This window comes from Bison bison, unplaced genomic scaffold (assembly GCF_000754665.1).
Source record: "Bison bison bison isolate TAMUID 2011002044 unplaced genomic scaffold, Bison_UMD1.0 scf7180017864333, whole genome shotgun sequence".
Lineage (NCBI taxonomy): Eukaryota > Metazoa > Chordata > Mammalia > Artiodactyla > Bovidae > Bison > Bison bison.
Genome location: NW_011494905.1, coordinates 1,760,824 through 1,787,313, shown reverse-complemented (window position 1 = coordinate 1,787,313; position 26,490 = coordinate 1,760,824). Strand labels below are relative to the sequence as shown.

At 41.5% G+C, this 26,490-nt stretch overlaps 1 protein-coding gene across 3 annotated transcripts in view; it reads left to right on the top strand.

Annotated features, from left to right (window-relative positions):
* Window positions 1-223: 223 nt before the first annotated feature.
* The window catches only part of DGKG (diacylglycerol kinase, gamma 90kDa), a 240,636-nt gene continuing 214,369 nt past the window's right edge, over window positions 224-26,490 (top strand). For all 3 annotated transcript variants that reach the window (XR_826487.1, XM_010853888.1, XM_010853887.1), the window contains exon 1: window positions 224-497. The gene's annotated coding sequence lies outside the window, so the exon portion shown is untranslated. The remainder of the gene's footprint in view (window positions 498-26,490) is intronic.

The window sequence follows — 26,490 nt, the reverse complement described above, 5'->3', positions numbered from 1 at the left end:
GAACCACCAAAGAGGCGCGGGTTCGCTCTGAGCCCACCGCATTCACGCGTGTGTGCACGCGCGGGTGTATTGCGCGTGTGTGCACGCGCGGGTGTATTGCGCGTGTGCGCGCGCACGCGGGTGTGTGGCGGGGGCGGGCTCTGCGCCCGGGGGCAGGGCTCCGCCGTGAGAGTGGCAGCCGGACTTGCCGGCTGCGAGGGGCAGGGCGCCGCAGTGCCGTAGTAGCTGGCCGCCGACACGCACCGCTCCGGAGCCGCGGGTACCTGGGCGGGCAGAGACCCCAGCGCCGCCTAACCCCAACCGGGCCGCCGGAGCTCCTGCGGCGCCCACCCGAGCTCCATCCCCCTCCCCGGGAAGGCTGCGCGGGCGGGCAGACGCCCAGACGCCAGCTTCGGTCCCCTTTCAGTCTCTCGGTTCCTCTTTCCTCCCAAGTAAGGGAATAAGCCCCGAGGAAGGAGCGCGCCGGAGAACCGCGCAACCAAGTGTTGCTTGCAGAGGTAAGACGTGGCCCGCGCGGCGGAGGGGGCTCGGGCTGGGGTCGCGAGCTGCAGCAAGTTGGAAAAGGGGGCCAAAGCGGGAGCCGGTCCCACGGCCAGGGGAGGGAGCTGCAGCCGAGGCCACGGCGCCCCCCTCCTGACGATGCCAGCGCCCCCCTCCTGACGATGCCACCTGCCGCACAGCCCCTACGGGAGGAGATGCCCCCCTGGCAGTGTGAGGGCACGGGGAGCCGCCCAGGGTGGGGCACCGGCTTCCTCTTCGATTGGAAGGACCTTCCGAACCTCAAAGTGTGCGGGCGGGAGGCGGCCTGGCTCCACGCAGGGTGCTGAAGCAACTGTTCAGATTTCCCCTCTTCTAGACTTACCTTTGGTATCCACTTCGCGCCCCAGAGTGCACAAGGGCAGCAAAGAGCGGGGACACTTTTTCTAACGTCTGGCCGCCAAACCTCTGACCGTCCCGCAGGGTTCCGGGACTTTGGGGGGACTCCACAAAGCCCCCGTGCTGGGGGAGCGTAAAGGGAAGCTGAAGAGAACGCGGAGACCTTGACAAATAGAAGCTACGGAAGGAGAAGAGGGTCAGGGAGGTCGGGTTGACCTGTTTAGTTTCGGACTCAAAAGATGTTTGTGCATGTGCGTGCATATAGTATCACCTGTGGGGCTTTCGAAAACTCCACCAGTCCACTCATCGGGCACTTTCAGAGATTTTCTTCCTCTGGACAAGTGGACTAGAATTTGAGGAGGAGGGCTGTGGAGTTCGAAAAAGCCCTACAGGTGAATCCGATGCGCTGCACTCATCCGCGCCATTGCTGCAGCGGGAAGCACGAGACAGGAGCGAAGAGGCAGCTCCCAGGTGTGAGCAACCCAGGTGCGGGACTCAGAGTGGCGGGGAGACCTTTCAGCATCCCCCCTCTTTCCCCTCGGAAGGGCAGACGGGTCTGCGGCACGTGCGGTGATTTGTGGCTGCGCCGCAGTGGCGCGCGGGAGAGCTGCGAACCCGCTGGCGCGCTTGCAGGCGGGCTCGGGGCGACTGTCTCCTCCTGCTTTATTAGCATACGATGACCTCGCGGTCCGGAGAGGGCCCTGAGAGAGCTGTTCGTCCTTTTTCTTTTCGGGACTTAGGGTAACGCGCTTTGGTTTGGGAGGTGTGGACCAGAAAACATCACTGATGAGGGGCATTGGTGAGAATACAGGGCTCGGGTTCGAAAGGGGGAGACGACGCCGTTGCTTCGGTGCCTGGGAGTTTTTGTTTTAAAAACAGCCCCCCAAAGTCACTTGCTGGAGCACAGGGTACCCCTCGTTGTCAACGAAGGGTATTAGATCACAGGGGGCAAAGGTCATCAGTATTTGGTCACCCACGTACACATACTTTGTGCTCCTCTCATTTCAGAGCTTTGTCCTAAGATGGGAGGGGACTTAGTTTAGGGCTGTGTTTGCCTCGGTTCTGAAGGTAAATTATAGTTATCGAATAAAAGGCTGCCATTAATCTAAACTTCCTACTATTCCTTTCATCCGTGTCTTTAGGGATCACCCTTAACCTTTATGAATAGCACTGGTAGGCGTTATTACAAGCATTTGGGGCGGGGTGGGGGGGGAGGGGGTGGAAATGGGGAGCAAGCAGATGAGTCTTTCCTGTCTGACAGTTTCGTGTCAGTGTTTGGTTCAGATCAACCAAGACATGGGGAGATAATAATAAACAATCAGAGCATCTTGGAATCTAGACTTTCAGAGAGGGGAAAAACTACTAAGGACATCTGTTCCAACTCCCCCTCAGATATCCCAGAGCACCTTCAACAGGTGGGGTCGGATGCCACCAACAGTTGCACTCCTAGAGGTCCCAGCTGTGCATGCCTGAGGCTCTGCTCCAGGAAGTACCCATAAAACAGCAGCTCTTTCCTCTACTACTGATCCCTAGCTCATCCTCTGGAAGAGAAGCACAATTTTTGTTGTGGTAAACTTAAAAAAAAAATGTTGCTTGTTGTATCGCAACATTATGATATACATTTTTAGTATAAAAATAATTCACATTGAATGTTGGGAAGTTGAAAAGTGTACAAAGAATCAAACTACAGACATTTCCACAAGGCTAATATATTAGTATATTTCCTTTCCAGCTTTTATGCCTTGAAATTGTACAGTCCAGGGAGAGCCAACATTTAGTGGATGCCTGATGTACCTTGCAGGCTTCCCTGGTGGCTCAGTGGTAAAGAATCCACCTATAATACAGGAGCTACAGGAGACATGTGTTCGATCCCTGGGTGGGGAAGATCCCCTAGATGAGGGCAGAGCAACCCACTCCAGTATTCTTGCCTGGAGAATCCCATGGACAGAGGAGCCCAAGCAGGCTACAGTCCATAGGGTCACAAAGAATCGGACATGACTGAAGCGACTTTATCATGGCCTGGCAACGTAACTTGCAAGTGTTAAGTATTTTAAATTCTGTGCCATGTAATCCTCAAAAGTCCTGAGGCAGTATTATCAACCCCAGAGAGTTCAGGGGACTTCCCAAGCCCACCACTTGTAAGCAGCAGAGTCAGGATTCAAACCCAGGTTGTTCAACAACTGAGGGGTTGCTTAGCCTCTATAGCTATTGCTTCTCTGCTTTTTCTCCTAAATATTATTGTAGTGAAAGTCCTTCACATGGCTGCGTATTATTGTTAGTCATTTAAATTGTTTTCTGTGTTTAGCAACAACATAAATCTGCACAACATCTCTGTGCAGTCTTCCTGCAGGTGTTTCCAAATACTTCCTGTGTATAGATGTCCAGAAGTTAAATCACTGGGCCAAAGGGCATGAATGTTTGAAAGTTCCTAGTAATTATGACAAGCTGGTTTTCGAAAAGGATACACCAGTTTATACTTCCATCCCCTTGAGGCAACTCTGCCACAGTCAAAGCAGGTGACCTATAGGAGGGTCTCCTCACACGACCAATCCAGCCCTCATGGGCATTCCCCTGGCTTCATGGGGGAGGGATAACACATATTTCCCTGATGTATACACTCAAGTGTGATTGTGAAAACCACACACTATATGGCCATGCCTGTTTTTTGTGTGTGAACAAGTATCAGTTGCAGAATTCTCTGGCTAGACACCACTTACTACCTTTGAACAGACTACTGTGTAAAATATAAGTGGCATAACATCCTACTTCTCCACACAAATTAATAGATTAGCCCCCACTCTTAGAAGGTACATCACTATCAGAGCCCAATTCAGCCAGCCCAGCCAGTCAGTGACAGCTTCTTCACACACTGCCTATTTTCACCAAGCTGTTTGTTTACACCAAGTAGTAATAGAATTCCACAACCAAACCATAGTGAGTTATCTTTATACGTAACAAAATTCACCTGCTCAACTACCCACTGCCTCTACCCACTCATGGTTAGGGACTACTAATCATGCAGTGAAAATTAAGGTTATACACATCAGCAAAAAATGTCCTCAAGTGAATAAAATATGGCCACAGAAGAGAAATTAAGCAATACAAAAGGGGAGATTTTCGAATAAAATTAATTGCCCCTAGCTATGAATTTTCTCTAGGGCTGCGTTTGCCCCATAGCCACCTCTGCCACCAGCAGTGGGCTTGGCAGCCTTGGAATATAATCTTGTAAGTGGAATAAATATCCATTGAGCCTCCAGCATGAGGTCTACTTGTTTAAGACTCAGCTCAGATCTTAAAATTTTCTAGTAATCCTTCCTCAGCTGTTCATCTAGGTTAGCGATCTCTCTGCTATAGCTGTGCATACACTTAGCTGTCTGTGGTGACATCACTTATCTGCCTGCTGCTGCTGCTAAGTCGCTTCAGTCGTGTCCGACTCTCTGCGACCCTGTAGACGGCAGCCCACCAGGCTCCTGCGTCCATGGGATTCTCCAGGCAAGAGTACTGGAGTGGGTTGCCATTGCCTTCTCCACTTACCTGCCTATCCCCCACTAAAATGTGAACTCCTAGAAGTATAACTAGCGCTGTGCCCCAGTACCTAAACTAGTACTTTCGCACAGTAGACAATTCAGTGCGCTGACTGAACAAGAGAATTTTCCAGGTACTATGCTGGGTGCTCCCTGTGCATATTTCTCTTTTGATGCATCTTGATTCTGCTCAGATCGATCAGTCTCAGAAACGCATCTGAAAGCTGTCTAGAACTGTGCAGTGTATTTACACATGTGACTTGCCATTTTCACTTCATTAAAATTAAAGAAAATTAAAATTTCAGTTTCTCAGTCATATTTTAAGTGCTGAAATGCCATATATAGCTTCCAGCTGCCATATTGGAGAATGCACACATTGGCATTTCAAGAGTGTAAAAATTTGCCTGGGGGCATAAAAGACTGTCCCTGGATGGGTGAGGTCAAGAGAAAGGAACCCACCCATAATGTGATCTGACCAGAGGACCAAAACCTAAGAGAGCAGACCAGTCAACCACCACCATCTGTGCTTCTCAGGGAAGTTGATCATCAGCCCTGGATAGAAATACTGGCTTGGTTAGAATCTACAATATCCAATCACAGCCAGCTATTGATATAACCAGGCTCCAACTCCATGGCCTGTGCCCTCCCCACTGCTCTATCTGCCCCCAAAGGTCACTGGCTCCAGGATCGTCCTCACTCTCTTGCCCCAGTTTTTCTTAATTTCTTTATTCTTAATGAATAAAGCATAACATTTCAAAGAAGGCTTAATCAGCACCATGTGGCATGAGATGATCACTTCCTTTATTCTACATCTCATGTTTCTGTTAAAACCCTGTCAGGCTGAACTAGCTGCTATACAAATTATAGCTGTTGAGTTTCATATCCGTTGAAAAAAACCCAACTTTCTTTTAAACTTGCTCTTGAACTGTATCCCCTGCCTGCTGCTGCCCTCCCATCCCATATTTGTAGAGATGCTACCTGGGACCGAAATACAGAGCCCTTGCATTTATTCCCAATTTTGTTTTGTTTAATTTAATCTCTCTTGCCAGCTTGCCCAGATATTTCTGGCTTTGATCCTGTCACCCAGAATGTATCCTGTCCCTTCCAGCTGGCTTCCTATTGTCCCCAAACATGAGTATGACCTCTTCAACTAAGTCATCAATAAAAAATGATAAACATTACAGCATTCTGGAGCATTCCAATATATGCTCCTGATAGATAGATGTCAATTCAATAAATACACAGCACTTTTTAAGATAATTTATCTTCTTGTACTATCACTCAATCCATAATTATTCTTCTTCAGAAGATTATCAGAGGAATCTTATCAAAGGCCTTGATAAAGTCAAGATACTCCTTCTCACTGGTGTTTCCCCCATCTCCCTGCCTAATGTTGTCAAAGAAACAATTTTGTTACTTTGACATAAACTACTAGCAGTTAACCTATGTTGATTTCTCAAGATCACAACTTCAGTCCTAAAAGCTCATTCCAAATCCTCTTCTGTAATGCCAAAGAATGCTCAAACTACCGCACAATTGCACTCATCTCACATGCTAGTAAAGTAATGCTCAAAATTCTCAAAGCCAGGCTTCAGCAATACATGAACCACGAAATTCCAGATGTTCAAGCTGGTTTTAGAAAAGCCAGAGGAACCAGAGATCAAATTGCCAACATCCACTGGATCATCGAAAAAAGCAAGAGAGTTCCAGAAAAATATCTATTTCTGCTTTATTGACTATGGATCACAATAAACTGTGGAAAATTCTGAAAGAGATGGGAATACTAGACCACCTGACCTGCCTCTTGAGAAACCTATATACAGGTCAGGAAGCAACAGTTAGAACTGGACATGGAACAACAGACTGGTTCCAAATAGGAAAAGGAGTACGTCAAGGCTGTATATTGTCACCCTGCTTATTTAACTTATATGCAGAGTACATCATGAGAAACGCTGGGCTGGAACAAGCACAAGCTGGAATCAAGATTGCCGGGAGAAATATCAATAACCTCAGACATGCAGATGACACCACCCTTATGGCAGAAAGTGAAGAGGAACTAAAAAGCCCCTTGATGAAAGAGGAGAGTGGAAAAAGTTGGCTTAAAGCTCAACATTCAGAAAACGAAGATCATGGCATCTGGTCCCATCACTTCATGGCAGATAGAGATGGGGAAACTGTGGAAACAGTGTCAGACTTTATTTTTGGGGGCTCCAAAATCACTGCAGATGGTGACTGCAGCCATGAAATTAAAAGATGCTTACTCCTTAGAAGGAAAGTTATGACCAACCTAGATAGCATATTGAAAAGCAGAGATATTACTTCGCCAACAACAGTCTGTCTAGTGAAGGCCATGGTTTTTCCAGTGGTCATGTATGGGTGTGAGAGTTGGACTGTGAAGAAGGCTGAGTACCAAAGAATTGATGCTTTTGAACTGCAGTGTTGGAGAAGACTCTTGAGAGTCCCTTGGACTGCAAGGAGATCCAACCAGTCCATCCTAAAGGAGATCAGTCCTGGGTATTCATTGGAAGGACTGATGCTAAAGCTGAAACTCCAATACTTTGGCCACCTGATGCAAAGAGTTGACTCATTGGAAAAGACTCTGATGCTAGGAGGGATTGGGGGCAGGAGAAGGGGATGACAGAGGATGAGATGGCTGGATGGCATCACTGACTCGATGGACGTGAGTCTGAGTGAACTCCGGGAGTTGGTAATGAACAGGGACGCCTGGCGTGCTGCGTGGGGTCGCAAAGAGTCAGACACGACTGAGGGACTGAACTGAACTGAATGTTTCCTAGGATTAACATCAACCCCTTAAGTTAAGACATTTTTATAAGTTTTTTTTCCCATTTAAAAAAGTAGAATTGTATCTGCCATGTGGATAATGGTGATTGTGATGATGTGGTGGCGGTGGAGTGGTGGTTCATGGTAATGATGGTAGTGGTGGAGTGGTGGTTCACGGTGATTCTGTACAGATTAAGGAGAGTGGTTTAATGATCTCAACTGTATGTTGTCTTGAGACCCTGGAATATTATTGTTAGGCCAAGAGATTGTATTAATTTGAGGCAGATCTAATATTCTCTAGCATCACTGAACATGAGACCAGAGAAGAAGCCAGAGAAGCAGTTGGTCCCGGGCCTTCCTCTTCAACATGAGGAATCCTCCATCTAAAGGAAAGGGCCCTGCATGGGCTCACACTTTCCGGACAGGCCAAGGTCACACAACTCTTCCTGAGTGCTTTCTCCAGGGCATACTTCTTCTCTCCATCTTTGATTCTGAAGAAGCCTAAGGCTTTGTTTTCTGCAGAAATGTTCTCTTATTCTCTAGGAATTAACCTCTTAATCATTGATGTCTCAGTGAAAATTAAAGGTTCTTTCCTGGTATCATGGTTTAATAGGAGAAAGGAGGAGCAAGCTTATTGTTCAAATGGGAAATGGAGCTGAAAGGTCTCCATGGCAGGACACAGAACACAGAGAGGAAAAGTCCAAGGAAGAGAAGACTTTAAAAATTTATTTTATTTTATATTGTAGTATAGATTTACAATGTTCTGTTAGTTTCAGCTACAGCAAAGTGATTCAGTTGTGTGTATGTGTATAGCCATTCTTTTTCAAATTCTCCTCCCATCTAGGTTATTCCAAAATATTGCTATACAGTACATCTTTGTTGATTATCTGTTTTATATATAGTAGTGTGTGTATGCTCATCCCAAACTACTAATTTATCCCTCCCCATCATGTTTCCTCTTTGGTAGCCATAAGTTTGTTTTCTAAGTCTGTGAATCTGTTTCTGTTTTATAAATAAGTTCATTTGTATCATTTTTTTTAGATTCTGTGTATAAGTGATATCATATGATATTTGTCTTTCTCTATCTGACTTCACTTAGTATGATAATTTCTGGGTCCATCCAGGTTACAGCAAAGGCATTATTTCATTTTTTATGGCTAAGTAACATTCCATTGTATGTACATACAACTTCTTCTATTTCCATTTCTCTGTCCATGGATATTTAGGTTGCTTCCATGTCTTGGCTGTTGTAAATAGTGCCACAATGAACACTGGGGTGCGTGCATCTTTTCCAAGTATGGTTTTCTCCAGATATATGCCCAGGAGTGGGATTCCTGGAGCATATAGTAGCTCTATATTAGCTTTTTAAGGAATCTCCAAACTGTTCTCCATAGTGGCTATACCAATTTACATTCCCACCAATAGTGTAGGAAGTTTCCCTTTTCTGCACACCATCTCCAGCATGTATTGTTTGTAGACTTTTTAAATTTTTTATTTATTTATTTTAATTGGAGGATAACTACTTTACAATATTGCCATACATCAATTTTTTTGCCATACATCAATATGAATCGGCCATAGGTATACATGTGTCCCCTTCATCCTGAAGCCCCTTCCTGCCTCCTTCCACACCCTGTCCTTTATTCATGTGTCCCCTTCATCCTCAACCACCTTCCTGCCTCCTTCCACCCTCTACCCTTTAAACATGTGTCCCCTTCATCCTGAAGCCCCTTCCTGCCTCCTTCCACACCCTATCCTTTATTCATGTGTCCCCTTCATCCTCAACCACCTTCCTGCCTCCTTCCACCCTCTACCCTTTAAACATGTGTCCCCTTCATCCTGAAGCCCCTTCCTGCCTCCTTCCACACCCTATCCTTTATTCATGTGTCCCCTTCATCCTCAACCACCTTCCTGCCTCCTTCCACCCTCTACCCTTTAAACATGTGTCCCCTTCATCCTGAAGCCCCTTCCTGCCTCCTTCCACACCCTATCCTTTATTCATGTGTCCTCTTCATCCTGAACCACCTTCCTGCCTCCTTCCACCCTCTACCCTTTAAACATGTATCCCTTCATCCTGAAGCCCCTTCCTGCCTCCCTCCACACCCTATCCCTCCAGGTTGTCACAGAGCACTGGCTTTGGGTGCCCTGCGTCATACATCAAACTTGCACCTTTTGTCTGTTTTGCATATGGTAATGTATATGTTTCAATGCTATTCTCACAAATCATTTCACCCTCTCCTTGTGCCACCGAGTCCAAAAGTCTGTTCTTTATGTCCATATCTCCTTTGCTGCCCTGCATGTAGGATCATTGGTACCATCTTTCTAGATTCCATATATGTGAGTTAATATACAGTATTTGTGTCTGTACACTTTTTGATGATGAAATCACAATAATAATAACTATCCTTTAGACATGTGCCACACTTGGAAGATAACAGTGTATTTGTATCTATGGTCTTTCCTGATTCCAGTCATAAGTGTGAGGCAGGTAGCTTGGATGTCATTGGCCTCATCTCACTAGAGTGATTCTCCGAAGCAGAGGCTGTGAAGAGTAGAAGAGTCTACTATGGCAAGAAAAGGGATGCGGGATAAAACTCAGTGACCAAGCAGCGGCTGGCCATTTGGGCCCATCCCTCCTTTCTATGTGAGTCTGCATGGAAAGTTTTCTCTTTGTTTAAGGCATAGATGGTGTCATCTGCCCAGACACCAAGTTTTCACGTTCCTGTTTTATGACCTGATGTGAAAGTGCCAAGTGGCCAGAGGTCAGCAAGGCCACTTTGACCCTTGATGCTGAAATTCATGAATTGTTTTGGCCCAAATGTTTTCATTCCTGGATGCATTTTTTCACCTCTCTGCTCTGGGACAGCAGCCTATAGCACTGTACCTGCTGCCTCGGTGCCCCTGCCTGTCAGATAACGTGAAGGAGCCAGAGAAGGCTCTCTCAGTCCCCCAGGGCCATAGTGTTCCTTCCAGGACCCTTGAGAGTCATGCAAAATGGGTGCTATTACCCAGTCCCCCACACTCCCTGTCCCAAGTTCTCGTCAACAAGGATATCCATGGCCCCCAGATCCTGACCCCAGGTCACCCACTGGTAGGAGACTGTCCTTTCCCTTTTCTCATGCCAGGATGAGAACATGATCTCACAAAAAATGATCTTTCCCAACAGGAAGTCAGTAGCCATATTTTCCTATAGTTGGGGCAATTTCCACTCTGCCCCAGAATCCCCATGGTTCCTAAGCCCTAAATCATGAATATCCTGGAAAATGCACTCCTGAGGAGGTTCACTCAATCATCTGATCAACATTAAACCAGTCAATAAATATTGAGAACCCTCTCTGTGCTAGACACAGGATGAGTTGCTGGGCATAGGACCAACTGGTTCTAGGGTAGCTGGGTAGAACTGGGTAGACCACAGACAGAGACAGAAACAGACATCATGCAGCATTATCTTTAGATGAGAGTCAGAGGAAGGTCACCAAGGAAGTCAGGTAATACTCTCTGGAGTAGATGGGCTTTGGCCAAAGTGTAAAAGCTGGCTAGAGGTTAAGTGAAGAAATAAGTGTGGGTAATACATTGTAGTAAAGGGAACAGTATAAGTGAAGGCTCAGAGGTAGCTTTTGTGTACCGTGTTGATGGAGTGAGAACTGAGTTGAGAAGTGGAGATGAGTTGAGATAGGAGATGAGTCTAGATATGTGGATGGGAGGGCCTTGTCTCCCAAGTTAAATAGTGTGGATCTGTTCTGGTAGACAGTGAGGGGTCACTGAGAAATTTTAAGTGGGAACTTAAAATTTGATCGGATCAGATTTTAACATTAGAGCAGCCCCTCTAACTGCAGGGTTGGGAGGAAAGAAGACAGGAAGCAGGGCTACCCAAGGGAGGCTTTTCTGAGAGCTTAGGAGCTATGAGGGCTGGACAAGGTAGTTCAGATGAAAGGAAGGACAGAATCAGGAAAGAACTGGCAATTAGGTGGATGTGAAGGTAGTGAGGGGGGCAGGGGAACCTAGGACAGTTCTCAGGCTTCTATCTGGTTCATCTGGGAGGATAGTGGTTCCATCGAGGAGCTGTAGCGGGATTATTGATGAGTTCAGTTTGAAGCCTGCGGAATTTGCAGTGTTAGTGAGAGATCCAGATGGAGAGGTAGTTGATAGATGAACTGTGTGGCTGGAGACCCAGGTTGGAAAGGGATGAGTCTATGGGGCAGGTGTAACCACAAGAGCCGAGGAGATCATGGGAGATCGATTTTCATTTATCTTGATATTAATACATGTATTGCCAGTATTCGAAAGATCCATGTCATGGAGATTCATGCCTTTTTAACAAAGGGAGGAGGCTTTTCACAGCACTGAGAGTCTGGGCTTGATAGGCAAGCTATGCCAATAGCCATCTGCTGACCAGCTAGACCAGTACCCACTTCTGCCAACTGAGTGGTCAAGCATGGAGGTTTTTACAGAAACTTTTGTATTCCTCTTCTGTGTTAGAGCCTCACAGATTGTCAACATGGTCCTTTTCTCTAGACCAGTGGTCCTCGATGCTGGTTAAACATTAAAATCACTGGGAAGCTTTGCAGTAACAACACTTGTGGGTCCCAATCCAGGAGATGCTAATTTAATTGGTCTAGGGTCAGGGCCTGGGCCTGAATATTTTTTTTAAAGGTCTCCAAGGGACACTGGTGTTCAGCAAAGTTAAGAACAAGTAGTTCCTTCAGTGATTTCTCAAACTACAGGGTTTTTAAGTCTTTACCTCCTCTGGCAATTCTCTTATGGCTCTATTACAGTTTCTCTAAAAATCACTTCAATGTGTCAGACCCTACACTACACTCTGCACTTCAATGGTGGCTTTGGGCATACTGTCCTTACCTTTGCATTCAACACATATTTCTCCCTTGTGCCTGTAAGGCTCATGGGAAACTCTATCAAACATTCTGTGCTTCCAACCTCTGTTTACCACTTTCTGAGTTACGTAACTGGTAGACCTGTTAAAAAGACTTAGGAACCACCCATCATGACTTGAAACTCGGTTAGTTCCAAGGGATCCTTGCTTTCTCTTCTAAATGCTTACAAGGCAGCAGTTCTTGAATGAATTTTTATTTACATTCAAATTGCCTGGAGACTTTCCTCCTCTGAGATTCTGATTAGGAGGTGTAGAGTGGCAGCCCAGAAATTCACTATCATTTCTAAGTTAAGATGGCAGAGGCAGCAAAGAATGGGTCAAAATATTTGCAAATCACATATCTGAAAGGGGATTATTATTCAGAATATGTAGAGAATTCTCCAAACTCAACAATAAGACAAAAATCCAGTTCAAAAATGAGCAAAGGATTTGAAAACTTTTCTCCAAAGACAATATGCAAATAGACAAATAAGCACATGAAAAGATGATCAACATCACTAATCATTAATAAAATGAAAATAAAAATCATAATGAGATAACACTTTATATCCTTTAGGATATCTATTGTCAAAAAAAAAATAACAAATGGTACTGAGGTTATAGAGAAATTAAAAGCATTGTGCATTGTTGGTATGATTGTAAAATGGTGCAACCACTATGGAAAACAATAGCTCAGTTCCTAAAAAAATTAAAAATAGAATACCATATGATCCATCAATTCCACTTATGGTTATATACTCAAAGGAATTGAAAGACACAGTATACAAAAAGATATTTGCATACCCATGATCCGAGGAACATCATTCACAGTAGACAAAAGGTGGAAGTCACCCAAGCGTCCATCGATGAATAAATAAAATGTAATATATGCATGCAGTGAAATATTACTCAGCCTTAAAAAGGGAGGAAGTTCTGACACATGCTCCAACATGGATGAACTTTGAAGACGTTACACTAAGTGAAATAAACTAGTTACAATAGGACAAATACTGTGATTCCATTCATGTGAATGGTTTAATCATTCTATTAAAAAATGAAGAAAGTTGAATAGGCAAAAACTGATTCTAAATACATGCTGTTTTAAACAGAATGGGGAAGAAAGGAGGGAATAAAAGAGTATAGGTACACCAGGAAAATGTAAACCAAAGAAAGAAGGGAGAGCAGTATTAGACAAAGTAGAAATAAATGCAGGAAATGTTGATTGATGCATTAAATGTGGCTAAAAGACATAATCCATTAGAAGAGTTACTGTTGTTGAATATTTTTATTCTGAATAATATAAAATATCAAAATATATAAAATAAACTTGACAAAACTAAATTGTAGAGGAAACAACATATTTCTATCAATCTTCAACATGCTGAGTGACAAAGGAGTAAGTAAAGAATTTTAAGGATGTAAGAAAGTTGATGCAATGGACATGTACTCCTTCCCATTCAAGAATGAACATGTATCTATTTAAACACTTAAGAAATTTTGGTCACATTGTAAAGAAAATTGTGGTACATTTTCCAAACAGTAGAACTTGTTCTGGCAATAAGAAGAATTAAAAAGTTACTCTAGAATAATATATTCTAGGACTTGATGTTGCCTCGGCTCTGTGCACACCCACCAGCCACTGTTAATTCAGCCTTCAGAGAGGACAAGACCCAAGACCTGATCTTTGACAAGCATCGAGTCTGTAGAGTGCTTTCTTCTTTAAGAATGAATGAAGAGTAAACAGAGAGGAGCGAAGGAAAATGTAAAATAAAAGAATAGTGTACAGAATTAAAATAAATGGGCTCCTCCAGCTGGACCTAAAGGAGACTGGAATCCTCTTAAGAGAGCAAGAAGCCATGGTCTTTATAAATCAGAAGACAAGGAGAAAAGGCCGAGGTGATAATGAAATATGGTATGCAAAGATAGGAATGAGATATGGAAAGGTGGTGAGGAAACTCAAACACAGCAACAGAATTTAAGTCTATTAGGTGAAACTAGCAGAATTTAAACTATAGCTAAGCAAATCAAGCCTGTGGAGGAAGTAATGTTATAAAGGATAGGCAACCAGTACTGAAGCCAATTTAAAAAGAGATGTCTAAGTAATTATTATAAATCCAGTTTTTAAATTGTATGCAAAAGTAAGATACTTTCAAAGAGAAGATACGTATTGCTACACAAAGTTATGAAACAACAAATGAAGATTTTAGACACCAAAAAGCATTTTTAAGTCTGAAAGGCTGGTATTTCTCTGGAGAATATAGGACAGGATGAGACAATGAAAATAAAATGTTCTGAAACCCTTGGTTCAACTATGAGAGACTCATTGTGTTCTTGACATTTAAAGTTTAAAAAATAATAGTTATTGAAACTTCCCTGGTGGTCCAGTGGCTAAGACTCCACACTTCAACGGCAAGGGATGTGGGTTGGATCCCTGGTTGGGGAACTGAGATTCCACATGCTATGCAGTGAGGCCAAAAAAAAGTAAAAAAATAGAAATAGAATCTTTATCTCCACTATTCTATCATCTAAACCAAGGGATCTAAGAAAACATATTTCATATGACAAAAGACAAAAAATAAAGGAGATGGCAAGGAAGCTTTAAAAAAAAATAAAAAGGAGTTTGGGATGGGCATGTACACACTGCTGTATTTAAAATGGATAACCAACAAGGATATATGGTATAGCACATGGAATTCTTCTTAATGGTCTTTTGCAACCTGGATGGGAGGGGGAGTTTGAGGGAGAAAAAAAAATTAAAAGGAGCATGAAAATGATAAGGTCAAAATCTTCAGTTATAACAACTAACATAAATGGACTCAATGACCTATTTTTAATAAAGGTTTTTGTATTGGGACCAAAACTAAAATTCAACCACATGTTATTTGCCATGCTATGCTATGCTAAGTCACTTCAGTCGTGTCTGACTCTGTGCGACCCCATAGACTGTAGCCCACCAGGTTCCCCCGTCCCTGGGATTCTCCAAGCAAGAACACTAGAGTGGGTTGCCATTTCCTTCTCCAATGCATGAAAGTGAAAAGTGAAAGTGAAGTTGCTCAGTCGTGTCCGACCCTCAGCGACCCCATGGACTGCAGCCTACCAGGCTCCTCCGTTATTTGCCATAGTCATCCCTAAAACAAAACAATGTACAAAGATTAAAAGAAATGCTGAGAAAAGATATAGCAGGCAGGTGGAACGAACACTAAAGCAGAAGTCATGATATTCATGTAAGACAAAATGCAACTCAATACAAATACTTTGTTTCTTTTCAAGATACTTATATATTTATTTTAATTGAGGTATAGTTAAATTACAGTGTTGTGTTAATTACTGCTGCACAGCAAAGTGACTCAGTTTTGTACATATATACATTCTTTTTCATATTCTTTTCTGTTATAGTTTATCATAGGATATTGACTATAGTTCCCTGTGCTATACAGTTGGATCTTGTTGTATCCATTTTGTATAGACTAGTTTGCATCCAGTAACCGCAAACTCCCAGCCCATCCCTCTCCTACCCGCCTCCCAACCTTGACAGCCACCATCCTATTTCCTATGTCTGTGGTTCTGCTTCTGTTTCATAGATGGGTTCATTTGCATCCTACTTTAGATTCCTCATGTAAGTGATGTCCCACGGTATTTGTCTTTCTCTTTCTGACTTTACCTAGTAGGATAATCTCTAATTGCCTCCATGTTGCTGCAAGTGGTATTTAATTCTCCTTTATGGCAGTGTAGTTTTCCATTGTATACATGTACCACCACTTCTTGACCCATTCATTTGTCAAGGACATTTAGATTGTTTCCATGTCTTGGCTATCGTGAATAGTTCTGCTATGAACATAGGGAGTGCATGTATCTTTTTGAATTATATATAGTTTTGTCTGGATATATGCCCAGTAGTGGGATTGCTGGATCATATGGTAATTCTATTTTTTTTTTTTGAGGAACCTTCATATTGTTTTCCACAGTGGCTACACCAACTTACATTCCCACCAACAACATAGGAGGGTTCCCTTTTCTCCATGCCCTCTCTAGCAAAGACAAATACTTTAAGACAATGAGAGTGGTTTTATATAAACAAATAGTCCAATTCACAGCGAAGGTACACTGCTGTAGAAATATATGCATCAATAAACATTGATAGAAGAAAAACTAATGTTGCATCCAAAACAGAATCCTGTTTAAAGATTTCAAAATGTCACTATAGGGCTTTCATATATCAAGTAAAGAAACAAAAATAAATAGAAGAATTATGTAATACTGCAAATATGATTTTCAAAATACATGCTGTATAATACCCAAAATATAGACAATAAAATTTCTTTTCCAGGGCTCCTGAACATTTACAAAAATGTATTTTCTATTAGCCCTAAAATAAAATCTCTATAAGTTATGCATTATTAAAGTAGAAATAATAAAGATCATAGTCTCTAATCATTAGAAATGAATAATAATAAATAACAATATGGGGGACAGGCAATAAATTATGGTCTATTTATGTAATAAAATACTGTGTAGCCACAGAAGACAATACTGTATATAGAAGGATATTTATTTACACCAAATAATGGTCACCGTAAGAGAGTGAAAAAAGTCTGAAAATGGTCAAAAGAAGTTTAAAAAGTGTATACATTTATACGTGGGGAAATTTTAGAAATAATTCACAGCAAAATGCTAATTGTGGTTATAACTGATAGTGAGGTTGCATGTGATTTTTATTTCAAAATCATATTAAATTAAAATATGATTTTAATTAAAATATTTGGATTCTTGGCTAAGACTTATATTATGCTCACACAGTTTATATTTTGTAGAATCTCTATTTTTCCAATTGTTTTTATAACAAAGATTAGTTTGCTAGTTTCTAGACCTTTGACTTTTTGTTGTTGATGCTGTTGTTTTCCAAAATTCTTCAGAGATCAATAAAAGTGGTTAAGTAACCTGGTCATCCTTGTCCCAAGCAGTCGACCAAGCTATTGTTTGCTCTTCTTGTTTTAGAATTAACCAGTCCACTCTGTAAACATCTCTCAACTATGGTTTGGGAGAAGGCAATGGCACCCCACTCCAGTACTCTTGCCTGGGAAATCCCATGGACAGAGGAGCTTGGTAGGCTGCAGTCCATGCGGTTGCTAAGAGTCGGACACAACTGAGTGACTTCACTTTCATTTTTCACTTTCATGCATTGGAGAAGGAAATGGCAACCCACTCCAGTGTTCTTGTCTGGAGAATCCCAGGGATGGGGGAGCCTGGTGGGCTTCCGTCTCTGGGGTCGCACAGAGTCAGACATGACTGCCGCGACTTAGTAGCAGCAGCAACTATGGTTTGATAGATATTGTTTGGGGTTAGTTAGTTTCTTTCTTTCTGTTTGTCACTTAATATTTTCAGATCATTCTGAGCTACTTTTTCAGAATGTAATTCATATGCATTTTTTACCATCTTCCTGTATATCATTTGCTTGTGTACCTTCCCCTTTTTTTAATTTTAGTTATAAACTTGTGGGTTAGTCCTGCAGGCATGTTTTTTAAAAGAACTATTCCTTTACCTTCTTATGTCTGAATAAGTCTAGAGGTCCTGACTGTTTATTACAGCCAGGCTTCTCTTTGACAGTCAGGACCTCTGAGTTGGAGTGACTTCTTTCTCCTAAAATGTCTTTTATGCTGGCTTCACTCTTGTGCAAGCAGGGTCTTTCTGTTGGTCAAAGTGAGGTCTAGGAGTTCATCCAGTTAAACTTCTTTATTCCTTTTCAACAAGGGAAATAGAAACACTTGTCTAATGTTCTTTTAGCCAAATGAGGCTTTCTGCAAATGTTTAACCAGTACAAGTTCCCTTTCATTCATCTAACTTCCCTTGTGCCAGAAGAGTAGAGACTAGGGATGCACTGTTCATTTCCCCCTTGTGGTCAAGAGGTTGGTAGAAATGTTCATGATGATATCATACTGTTCCTCACCCTTTTCTGCTCACTCATGAGTTATTTTAGGTGCTCTATCTTTACAGTCATGAATATCCATCATAAACCAATTTTTAGTCCAAAGCTATGTTGCCATGTAGACGTGTGTGTGTGCTAAGTGCTGTTGTGTCTGACTCTTTACACCCCCATGGACTGTAGCCCACCAGGCTCCTCTGTCCATGGAGTTTTCCAGGCAAGAATACTGGACCAGGTGGCCCTTTCCTATTCCAAGGGATTTTCTCAATCCAGGAATCAAACCTGTGTCTCTTGGGTCTCCTGCATTGTCAGGCATTTTCTTTACCACTGCACTACCAGCCCTTAAATACGGTTGGTTTGTTTGGCTGTGCTGGAGAGCCACTCCAGCTCTTCATTGCTGCTCATGGGCTTTCTCTAGTTTCAGTGAGTAGGGGCTACTCTCTAGTTGTGGCTCACAGGCTTCTCATTGCTGTGGCTTCTCTTGTTGCAGAACACAAGCTCAGTAGTGGTTTACAGCTCAGTTGCTCCATGGCATGTGGAATCTTCCCAGATCAGGAATTGAACCCATATTCTTTGCATCAGCAGTTGTTCAGTCATTCAGTTATGTCTGACTCTTTGTGACCTCATGGACTGTAGCATAACAGATTTCCCTATCCTTCACCACCTCCTGGAGTTTGTTCAAACTCATGTCCATTGAGCCAATGATGCCATCCAACCATCTCATCCTCTGTCACACCCTTCTTTTCCTGCCCTCAGTCTTTCCCAGCATCAGGGTCTTTTCCAGTGAATTGACTTTTCTCATCAGGTGGCCAAAGTATTAGAGCTTCAGCATCAGTCCTTCCATTGAATATTCAGGGTTGATTTCCTTTAGGATTGACTGGTTTGATCTCCTTGCTATCCAAGGGACTCTCAAGAGTCTTCTCGAGCATCACACAGTTTGAAAGCATCAATTCCTTGGTGCTCAGCCTTCTTTATGGTCCAGCTCTCACAGCCATGCATGACTACTGGGAAAACCAAAGCTTTGACTATACAAACCTTTGTCAACAAAGTGATATCTCTTCTTTTTAATACACTGTCTAGGTTTATCATAGCTTTTCTTCCAAGGAGCCAGTGTCTTTTAATTTCATGGTTGCAGTCACCATCTGCAGTGATTTTGGAGTTCAAGAAAATAAAGTCTGTCACTGTTTCCATTGTTTCCCCGTCTATTTGCTATGAAGTGATGGGACTGGATGCCATGATCTTAGTTTTCTGAATGTTGAGTTTTAAGTCAGCTTTTTCGTTCTCCTCTTTCAACTTCATCAGGAGGCTCTTTGCTTTCTGCCATTAGGGTGGTATCATCTGCATATCTGAGATTTTTGATATTTCTCTTCATCCAGCCCAGCATTTCACATGTTGTACTCTCCATAGAAGTTAAATAGGCAGGGTGACAATACACAGCCCAGATGTACTCCTTTCCCAGTTCTGAACCTGTCCGTTGTTCCATGTCCGGTTCTAACTGTTGCTTCTTAACCTCTATATAGGTTTCACAGGAGGAAGGTTAGGTGGTCTGGTATTCCTGTTTCTTTAAAAATTTTCCAGAGTTTGTTGTGATCCACATAGTCAAAAGTTTTAGCATAGTCAATGAAGCAAAAGTAGATGCTCTTCTGGAATTCCCTTGCCTTTTCTGTGATCCAGTGGATGTTGCAATTTGATCTTTGGTTCCTCTGCCTTTTCTAAATCCAGCTTGTACATCTGGAAGTGCTTGGTTCATATACTAATGAAGCCTAGCTTGAAGAATTTTGAGCATTACCTTGCTAGCATGTGAAATGAGCCCAATTATAAGGTAGTTTGAACATTCTTTGGCATTGCCCTTCTTTGGTGTTGGAATGAAAGCACCTTTTCCAGTGCTGTGGTCACTGCTGAGTTTTCCAAATTGGCTGGCATATTGAGTGCAACACTTTAACAGCACCATCTTTTAGGATTTGAAATAGCACAGCTGAAATTCCATCACTTCCACTAGCTTTGTTCTCAGTAATGCTTCCTAAAGCCTACTTGGCTTCATACTCCAGGATGTCTGGAGTGATCACACCATTGTGTTTAACTGGGTCACTAAGACCTTTTTTATACAGTTCGTCTGTATATTCTTGCCACCTCTTCTTGATTGCTTCTGCTTCTGTTAGATCCATACCATTTCTGTCCTTTATTGTGCCCATCTTTTCATGAAATGTCCCTTGGTATCTCTAATTTCTTGAAGAGATCTTAGTCTCTCTCATTCTACTGTTTTCCTCTATTTCTTTGCATTGCTTACTTAAGTGAAGGCTTTCTTATCTCTCCTTGCTATTCTTTTGAACTCTGCATTCAGATGGATGTATCTTTTCTTTTCTCCTATGCCTTTTGCTTCCCTTCTTTTCTCAGCTATTTCTAAGGCCTCCTAAGAAAACCATTTTGCCCTTTCATATTTATTTTTCTTGGAGATGGTTTTGGTCACCGCCTCCTGTACAGTGTTATGAATCTTTGTCCATAGTTCTTCAGGCACTCTATCAGATCTAATCCCTTGAATCTATTTGTCACTTCCACTGTATAATCATAAGGGATTTGATTTAGGTCTTACCTGAATGGCCTAGTGGTTTTCCCTACTTTTTTCAATTTAAGTCTGAATTTGGCAATAAGGAGTTAATGATCTGAGTCACAGACAGCTCCTGGTCTTGTTTTTGCATTGGCAGGCGGATTCTTAACCCTTGGATCACCAGGGATGTCCTTAAATACAATTTTTAGTACCCTTTGTAATCATGTATACATCTTTGTCTATTTGTGTGTGTCACCTGGCACCTCATGTCTCCTGTTTGTTTTATCGGCAGTTCTACACTTTGGATCGATTCTTGTTATTCCAGCTTTTGATCATTTTCCCATCCATCTCTGGGCAAATACACTCCCCTCTCACACCATGCTCATAAGATACAAGTCTCTCATTACTAGATATGAACCCCCCCTTTCATCACATAGTGAATCATGACCCAGAAAGCTACATCCAGTACCGACGCTGTTTGCTTCCGTTTTATCTTAGAATCCAACTGTCAGCAGAAAGAATGGGTGACAACACCAACCTTGTTTCCAAATTTTTCACTGTCTTGCCCAAAACTAGTGGGACATCAGGTCAGATTAGATGATAAAGAAATGTAAATGCCTGGAAAAGGAATTGGACACAAAATGATAGTCAATAAGAATTAATTAATTCTTGGTTCTTGAACAGGGATATAACTGAAACTAATGGTTTTCCTAGTGTAAAGGATTCATATGCATAGCAGACTGAAATGGATTTAAGGCAATTTTAAAGACTAGAGGCAAATGCTGAGGGCAATAAGCAGGCTGTTACTCAGAAATTGGGGGGGGGGGCGGTTGCTGTCACAAGGCATGTAATGCAAGGATGGAGCTAAGAGATGATGCAAAACAAAACTTGGTAAGTTGGTTTCTGATTTGGTATTGAAATTTTGGGAGAAGGAAGGAGATTGAAAGTAAAGAATGCCAATCAACCCCCTGAATATGGAGAATGAACCTCCCATTAAAAAAGTTAGGAAAATCTATGCTGCTTAGTTTTTGAGGTAGAGGTAGGAAAGATAAGTTGGAGAGTAGCTCTATTTATATATTGGAAAGTCACACCTTATAAATGGCTGAAAGACTGTGTAAATGTCTGTGATTCCATCAGTGGTAGGATGTCTTTCTGACCAAGCTAAGTCAGTATAGGATTTCACACTCTGATCAAAATAGTAGCCAACCAAGTCAATTTTTTCTTTCTACTACTTCTTCTTTAGTGGAGGCTGCTTTCTGTTGACTATTTTTGTCTGCTGCTGCTGCTGCTGCTGCTAAATCACTTCAGTCATGTCCGACTCTGTGTGACCCCATAGACGGCAGCCCACCAGGCTCCCCCGTCCCTGGGATTCTCCAGGCAAGAACACTGGAGTGGGTTGCCATTTCCTTCTCCAATGCATGAAAGTGAAAAGTAATTCACCCAGGGAGGCCAGTTCCTCCAGTTGGACTCTAATTTATTAAACGCATTCAGCCAAATGACTAACTCTGTGCTCATCTCCCAAACCCTCCAGTGTCCTAATCTAGCTCATGCACCCGGCCACTCCTAATCCCTGCACACAGATGTTGCCACAAAATTCCCATGTCACAGCTTTTTTGTTTGTTTGCTTTATTCATTAATTGCTTCTTAGGAGTGAAGATGAAAATTTATACTGTTTTAATTTTTTTTTATAGCTGGTTCTGAAAAGCATCCTGATTCCCTTCCATCCTCTTCCTTAAATTGAAATCTAAGATTTTTCACCCCTAAGTTCCTATCTTTTCTCATCTTAAATCCCTTTCTCCATTGTATGAGGCCATGCAAGGGATCAGGAGATCTTAGCACATTTACCTGAATCTGATAAAGAAGATGAGAAGGCAGTTAGCAACCACTGAGCCCTGTGTGCTAGGCACTGTGCTAGGAAATTTGCATTCATTTTGTTCAATCCTGTTCTACAAGGTAACACCACTATTCCCACTTTCCAGCTGAAGAAACTTGGATTCAGAGATGAAGTGAGAATAAGTAATGTGTCAAGACCACAAATCTAGGAACTGTCATGGATGAGATACAGACACAGATTTTTGGATTCCTGGGTCATACTCCTCTCTACTCTATGACTGATCTTGCTGTTCAGGTATAGAGTACTGTTGGTATACTATTCTCTGCATTCAGAAACCAGTGGAGCACAGGAATAGTTGAGAAGTGCCTTATACCTCACAGAACCTGGTGTATAGATCTCCTGACATTTCACCCACACCCAATCCATACACACTGTTGAATGTACAGAGCCCATGGGTTTGGAAGATTTGGGGGAAATGAAATGGCTTTACTCCTAATCAGTTTGAACTGAGAAATCCATTACCTAACTTTGTATTGAAATTGAAAGTTAAAGAAATTATCTTAGAGAATGAAGGAATTCTTTTAAATTAGACCCAATTTAGGAGTCTTGATGTTTTGATTTCAGTGGTTCCTCCCTCCAGTGCAAGTATATCAGGTACACTTAGTAAACCAGAGTCTTTTCTCTCCACTGCCCTTTCACATCAGCATCAGCATGTGAGCATCATTGTGAGCTGAGCTCTCCTGTCTCTGAACTGCATGGTGCTTAGTGTACACTGCCCCGTGTAACAGCTTTTAGGGAAGCTCTGTGGTATCCCTAGTGGACTATCAGTTCAGTGAGGGCTGAGAAAAGTCCTAATTCATCCCAGCAACCCCCACAGCTCCTAGCGGAGTATTTTACACTAGTTCAGTTCAGTTCAGTCGCTCAGTCATGTCTGACTCTCTGTGACCCCATGGACTGCAGCATGCCAGGCCTCCCTGTCCATCACCAACTCCCGGAGTTTACTTAAACTCATGTCCATCAAGTCAGTGATGCCATCCAACCATCTTATCCTCTGTTGTCCCCTTCTCCTCCTGCCCTCAATCTTTCCCAGCCTCAGGGTCTTTTCCAATGAGTCAGTTCTTCACATCGGTTGGCCAAAGTACTGGAGTTTCAGCTTCAGCATCAGTCCTTCCAATGAACACTCAGGACTGATCTCCTTTAGGATGGACTGGTTGGATCTCCTTGCAGTCCAAGGGACTCTCAAGAGTCTTCTCCAACACCACAGTTCAAAAGCATCAATTCTTCAGCCCTCAGCTTTCTTGATAGTCCAACTCTCACATCCATACATGTACTGGAAGAACCATAGCTTTGACTAGACAGACCTTTGTTGGCAAAGTAATGTGTCTGCTTTTTAATACGCTGTCTAGGTTGGTCATAACTTTCCTTCCAAGGAGTAAGCGTCTTTTAAGTTCATGGCTGCAATCACCATCTGCAGTGATTTTGGAGCCCAGAAAAATAAAGTCAGCCATTGTTTCCACTGTTTCCCCATCTATTTGCCATGAAGTGATGGGACTGGATGCCATGATCTTAGTTTTCTGAATATTGAGCTTTAAGCCAACTTTTTCACTCTCCTCTTTCAGTTTCATCAAGAGGCTCTTTAGTTCTTCTTCACTTTCTGCCATACTAAGAGGTAGGTAAATGTACAAGCATAATTGCCTTTGGAACATCATTATTTTAACCAAATTTTATAGGAAAAAATATGACAATAGAAGATAGAGTAGGATTTTAAGTTGGGAAAATCCACTATGATGTTCAAAATAGCAGTTCTGTTGTAGGTAATTCATTTATTTAATCATAGTATACATTTATGTATAGCTCACAAATAACTGAAATTCACATATATACATGTATTCAAAAGGACATATATGGACATAGTTCATACTGAAAGCCCATACACAATACACATGTTCATACGTAGTAAACATAGACTTATGCTCCATACAACTGCTTGGATGTCTACCTTCAAGTCAATGTGCTTTAAGGCTCAGTCTCTAATGTAGATAAACTTTGAGAAGACTGGTTTGAGTTGTTCCAGAGAAAATAGAAAGATAATGAAAATAAGAAATTTATTTTCTAAATTATGTAAACAATGTACTATCTTTTTAAAAAAGAAAATTGTAACATAACAGATGACGAAATCTCAACTTCTAATTTCTGTGTGTTCCTTAGAGGTAATGATTATGATATTTTCTATGCATCCTTTCATATTTCTCTTTTTGCAGTTACATGTACTTGCACAATTTAAAATTGCATTTATAATTGCATATATAGTATTGCATATAAGGTTTTTTTTTAATGCCATTTAATTCTATTGGTTCTAATAGTCACAATAACCATATAAGGGAGATTCCATTATTTTCATTTTACAAATGAGGACACGGGGGTTCAGATAGATTAAAATTTAAAATTTCCCCAAGGTCACATAGCTAGTAAGTACTAGAACTAGACTGAGTCTTCCTTTCTGAGTGTGAAATGCTTCTCTATTTTTTCAGCTTTTCCCTCTGTCCTTCAGTAAATTTTTATAGATTTCTCCATTAAGGTCTTGTATCTTTCTTATTGGATTTATTCCAGGGTACATTCTACTTTTTAAAGAAATTTTGAAAGAGATCCTTTTCTATAATGCTATATTTTCTAATGGGCTATTACTTTTATAAAGGAAAGCAATTCACTTTTTAATATTGACTTTATATGAAGTCACTTTGTGAAATTTCTTAATAGCTTGTGTTATTTTATTCTCTTGGTTTTTCTAGATGTACTATCATATCATTGAAAAACTGACAGTTTCACCTTTTCTAATATAAATACCTCTTATTTCTTCTCATTTAATTGCATTGCCTAGGACCTCAAGTAGATTATCAAATAATAGAGGAATTAATATACATCCTTATCTTGTCCTTGATTTTAATGTAATTCTTCTCATATTTTGCAATTTAAAATTAAGTGTACATTTATGGTCATTTTAATAATATTCTTCTAATCCATAAATATGGTATATCTTTCCGTCTGTGTCATCTTCAGTTTATTTTATCAATGTCTTATAGTTTTCTGAGGTTGGGTATTTTACCTTGTTAAGTAAGTTTATTCCTTGGTTTTTTATTCTTTTGGATATGATTATAAGTGGAATTGTTTCCTTAATTTCTCTATCACAATTTTTCAATGATTTGATATTATATCTAGAAAAACCAAGAGAGTAAAATAACACAGACTATTAAGGAATTTCACAGTGACTGCATATAAAGTCAATATTAAAAAATGAGTTGCTTTCTTACATTGTTAACCTATAGATATACAGATATGGAAAACAAACTAGTGATTTCCAAGGGGGAGAGAGATGGGGAGGGGCAAGATAGGCATAGGGGATTAAGAGGTACAAACATCTATGCATATAATAAATAAGCTACAAGGATATACTGTACAGCACAGGGAATATAGCCATGTTTTATAATAACTATAAATGGAGTATAATCTTTCAAAATTGTTAATCATTATATTGTATACCTGAAACTTATATAATATGATAAATCGACTATACCTCAATTAAAAAGTATACATTTGTTATTTCCCAGTAGAATATTTTATCTTTTTTATCTTTAGTTCATTTTCCAGTTTTGTTGAGATATAAGTAACATACAGCACTGAATAAGTTTAATATGTTCAGCATATTGGGTTAATTTACAAAACTATGAAACGATTACTGCAAAAAGATTAGTTAGTATCAATCATCTCATATAGATACAAAAAAGAAAAAGAAAAACAAACGTTTTTTTTTCCTTCACTGAGAACTTTTAGTATCTACAATGTTCAGTTCAGTTCAGTTCAGTCACTCAGTCATGTCCAACTCTTTGCGACCCCGTGAATCGCAGCACGCCAGGCCTCCCTGTCCATCACCAACTCCCGGAGTTCACTCAGACTCACGTCCATCGGTCAGTGATGCCATCCATCCATCTCATCCTCTGTCGTCCCCTTCTCCTCCTGCCCTCAATCCCTCCCAGCATCAGAGTCTTTTCCAATGAGTCAGTTCTTCACATCGGTTGGCCAAAGTACTGGAGTTTCAGCTTCAGCATCAGTCCTTCCAATGAACACTCAGGACTGATCTCCTTT